Source organism: Chenopodium album, chromosome 5 (assembly GCF_948465745.1).
Source record: "Chenopodium album chromosome 5, dcCheAlbu1.1, whole genome shotgun sequence".
Classification (NCBI taxonomy): Eukaryota; Viridiplantae; Streptophyta; class Magnoliopsida; order Caryophyllales; family Amaranthaceae; genus Chenopodium; species Chenopodium album.
The window spans coordinates 15,019,754-15,024,941 of NC_137838.1; positions in this window are offsets into that span (position 1 = coordinate 15,019,754).

Sequence of the window (5,188 nt, forward strand, 5' to 3'; positions counted from 1 at the left end):
CGTAACTTCCTCCCTTAACACCGGTGGACGGGGTTCAATTCATGATCTGGGTGGTTTTCGAGAGGTGGTTGTGGGGGATAGGGTGGTTTTCAGAGAGGGGGAAGGGAGCAAGTGTTGGAGTCAGCAGTTTTGGTGGGGTCAGGGGATTCCTACAGTTGGGTTTGGGCTGTCCGCGGTAAGCTTTGGGCTATCGCCGGCTAGCTTTGGTGGTTTCGGTGGTGGGTTGGGTTAGGTTAGGGTTTAGGTTTTTTTTCCCTTATTAATTTTGTTTTTATTTTTATAAACAAGTCACTGAGTGACACGTGTCCACGGTGAGCCCCATGATTCCATCCAAGAATCCATTAGGTGGTGGTAAAATCAAATTTTTTTTATTTTTTTTGTGGTGTTATAATAAAAGCTTGAGATTTTGTGGTTTATAATCAATTTTTTGTGAAATTTATGGTGTTATTTTCTAATATTTTCTTAAAATAATGGTGAAAAAAAAAAGAGAAAAGACACTCTTATTGGTGTTAAAAATTAATGCATAGATACATAATTTAACTACCCAAGTATGATGTTTTTTTAATATACAAAATATGTATATATGGTCTTTTGATTCACATAGGAAGTAGAACAACCCATAAATTTCAAATATAAGGAATTAAATTTCATAATTAAATTCATGGCAAATTCCTAAAATTGTTTGGTTACCAAGGTCACTAATGAAGGAATTAGTAACTTCCAATGAGAATTTCTATTATGTTGAGGGTTTAATGACAGGGTAAAGTCGTATCCCCTTAATCAAAAGTAATTCCTAAATCCTCTAACTAATGTAGATAGGGAAGTAGGGTCGAATCCACAGAGAAACGAGTTTTTCTATTCCTAATTAATTAAAGTAATCTAAATTATAAAGTAACCAATATGTAAATTTGGGTATGAAACTAAACTGCGAAGATTTAGAATAAGGAGGAAACAATGAATAAAAGGTCTAGGGCATAGGTTCACCAATAAATAATATTCCAGTGTAAAACATAATAATCAATCATCAATGCATACATTAATCAGATCATAAAGGGCTTTCGCTACGTATTACAATCACACAATTAATTTACCGGTATTAAATCTCATCTCTCGAATCTCGACTTAACCATTTATAAATTAACCTGCCTATTGAAACTAGACTTAAACATTAATTCTCATCTGTCGAATCTCGAATCAATATTGTCAAACTCATGCATAAAAGATCTGCGCAAATCTAGTCACAGAGCATTAAATCAATCAATAGGAAATTAATCTAGCATTGACAATTAACAACAATAAATTACCCTTTCATATTATTTATGGATCCCCACAAACCCTAGAAATAAAACTACTCACACATAATTAAATCTAAACTAATCAAAGCAATAAAACAAAACATGATCAAAGGAATAAAATAAATAACTAAGATTAAGAGAAGAGAAATCGTTACCAAAGAAATCTGGAATTAAGAATAAAGTTAAGAACAAAGTATATGAGAGAGAAACTAATTTAAAAGCTAAGTAGAGAGAGAAAATCTAAAAGAGAAGGTAATTAAAATTACGTACCAAAATCGTACTTAAACCTCCCTAAAATAAATCCTAATTGAAAACTAATTAGATCCCCTAAAAAACACGCGCCCGATCGGGCGGGATCGGGCGAAGGGCCGCCCGATCGGGCCGCCTTTTTCTCTGCGTACTCTTCTAAACAGCCGCGCCCGATCGAGCTAGCAGCTCACCCGATCGGGCGCGCCTTTGGCCACGCACCAGCACACTCTCACGCCACGCTCGATCAAGCTAAGCTTGCCCGATCGGGCCCTTGCTTCACCTCGAAGCTTGGAACTTCGATTGGGCTTATTTCTTCGGCCCAATCTAGATATCCACTTAGGGTCTTGATCATTCGGTCCAAATACCTCGGTATCCCGATTACCGAGCCCTTAATCACCGGCTTGATGACTAACCGGCCTTGGGCTTCAAAGATGGTTGTGCTCCTCTAATTTCCGTAGTTGATATATGAAAACCCGGAAAATTGCTCCAAAAGTGCAATTTCCTACAAAACTCAACCAAAACTACGAAAACACTAAAAAACACTAATTAGTAATAAAAGTGGCTCAAAAGAGCCAAAAACACTACTAATTATGACCAAGGGACGGGGGGTAAAATACTATATAAATTGGACATATCATTTAACTAAGTAAAGTCCTACATTTTGCGAGAAGTGTAAATTTTATGGGAAGTGTATATTCCTAGGAAGTTTGACTTCCCTCGTTAGACTAAACTTTTGTCAACCAAACAATAACACAACTAACTTGTAATCCATAGAAAGCCTTAAAGTTTAATCTCTAGGATAAACAAAAATCGTTTATCACACGATATTTTGGTAAATAAGTCAACAACATTATTTAGTCATCATCACCGTGGGACTCGCTTTTATTGAAAAAGTTATTGATTAATTTACCAAAATGTCATGTTGTAACACCCTAATAATTCTCTCTTAAAATCTGTAAATACGCTGAACAAAATCCAAGAGAATTACTGGCGTGCTACCGCAACGTGTTCAAACGTTAAGGCTATATCAAATATTAGCAACGGAAAAACTAAATCAGTTATAAATAAGTTTCAAAACCAACATATAACCAAATTAAGTGATACAAGCTGGAACCATTAAGGCCCTTATTCAAAACTCAAACCAATAGAAGTGGTATGAAAGTAAAATTGAGTTTAATAACTTCAAAAGTAAATAACATTAAAATAAGAAAAGCAACCAACACTCCACTCAAGATCCCACCACCTAGATACGGATGCTGCATGTGTAAGAACCTGTGGTTAATCTGCTCCCAAATATTACAAGTGTAAAAATTGGATCGTTACATGGTCATTGAAAGGCGAAGGCCATGACCAAAGAAAGACACACAAAGCACGCAATCAGCAAAGCTGAGTACAAAGTTATTAAAATCGGGATTGTAGACATCCAAATGTGTCTCCCCAAAACCAAACCCAGTGATGAATACCTTTCATGTCATTTAATTATCGAACAAAGTGAAAGTGTGAAAAGTTTAGTGATGAGGATGTTTTTATTAAAAATATCTCTTCTTTTGGTTTTTGAAAATATTTCTTTTCTTACCCTATTTTTGAAAAACGTGCATTCCAGTTTAGTTTGGTCCATGATAAGGGTCCAATAATGGTGTAGTTGGATGGGGCTTGAAAAGACATTTCCAACGATATATTATAAGCCCAATTCCGATGAATAATGAGGAAGTTATGACCAAAATACTAAACTGAGTCCGGTTTGAGCCTTATATGCGGCCTAATGATCTAGAGGAGGGCCTAATATGGATTTATCATTCCTAATGCAATTAGGAATGGTTTTAGTCTTCTAGATTCTTCTAGAAGGTTCTTTTCATTCCTAATTCAATTAGTATTGATAAATTGACTTTTGTTGACTTTTTAGAGTTTTAATCAGAATAAAAGAGTGTTTTGAGGAAAATACGATTTTATCCTACTGTACGGTCAAATTTTATCTGAATTTAGGAAACGCGTAAAAATTTTTATTAGCGCCTAACGCCAGTCATTAGCACCTGGCGCTAAGCCTGTCGCCTGGCGCTAATGTCAGCGTCTGGCGCTAACTTCGTTTTTTCATGTCGAAACTCTAATTTGGTTTTTTTTTTTTTTTTTTTTTTTTTTTTTTTTTTTTTTTAATCTTTTTGGCTGATTTTATCTATAAATAGCCTTCCTAAAACTCCGTTTTGAATCATCTACAATCACCAATGCTCCAATTCTCTAATTCTCTTCTCTCTCGAAGCTAAAGCTTTCTTTCTCTCTCTTTTCTAAACCAACCTTTATACAAAATTCCTCATACATTAGCACTAGACACACCTAGCCAAGTTCGAAGTTGCCTTCGCCCTAGATGTGAAAGGTTTTAATTTCTGAGGGTTTGGTCCCAAATCTCTATTTCAATTATTTAATTTAATTGTTGTTTATTATTTTCCTTGAAGTTACTAACGTGTGTATTTTGTTATTAGAAAGAGGTATGAGGCATCCAAGTAAGTGCTTTAATTGTTTGCATTGTTATTATGATATAGAAATCATTTCTAGGTTGTTATTATGATTCCTAGTATCATGTTAGGATGCTTGATGTTTTGAATGACAACAATGATTCCTAGTATTATGTTTTAGAGAAAATGTTATAATATCAAATATGCTTATTATGATTCCTGCGATGCTTCCTATTTTCTTTCCTAATATCATGTTAGTATCATGTTAGAGCTAAATATTTGATCTTTGATGCTTAGTGACATGCTAGGGTTTGTTATTAATCTTGTTAGTATCATGCCTAGGATCTTACTATTAATATTATGCTTTAACATGATTATTATAATTATGATTATGATTATGATGATTATGATTATGATTATTTTTATTATTATGTTGCTTGATATTTATTGTTATTGCTTGATCACACCTTTTATGTATGTTTAAAGGGAATTGGTACTTGTAATCACGCTTAATAAGATAATTAATAATCTTGTTTAGGGTTAATTTGATTATAATTCAAGTGATTGCCAATAATAGATTTATTTGTGCATTAATATTCAACCAACATAGATTAAACAGGTTTAGGGTTAACCTAATGATTGCATGTTAGTCAGAAAGCACACATGAATACAATCAGAATAAAGTAGAGGCCTATTATTAGGGCAGGTTCAATCTCTTTTAGGTTGGATTTGTACCTTCATCCCCGAACTACCAGTCATGGTTCCAGACCTATTGGAGTTGACGATCTCCTGGATCGTTAAGGGGTGTAACCTTCACCCTGTGAGCGGTTTACAAGTTCCTAAAACTTGTTGGCGACTCTTTTGCTCTAGCTTTCTTCCCTTTGGACGCCACCGTACTTTAGTGTATGATCACAGTGAGGTTCAAGTTTGGGGTAATGCTTGAAATATTCCCTAAAGGGATTTTACTTTGAATCGGAAGGGGCTATCAGAATCGAATCGTAAAATCAAATCGTAGAATCGTAAGATTCTACTGACATGCATAATCAAGACGACGTCAAACATAAATTTAATTAAATATATTGAAATTATGAGTTTGAAACCTAATTATTGATAGATAATAGTTATTTAACCATTAAGCAATCAATACTTGACAATATTTATTTATAAAAACCTATATAAACATGTTTTTTACTTGTA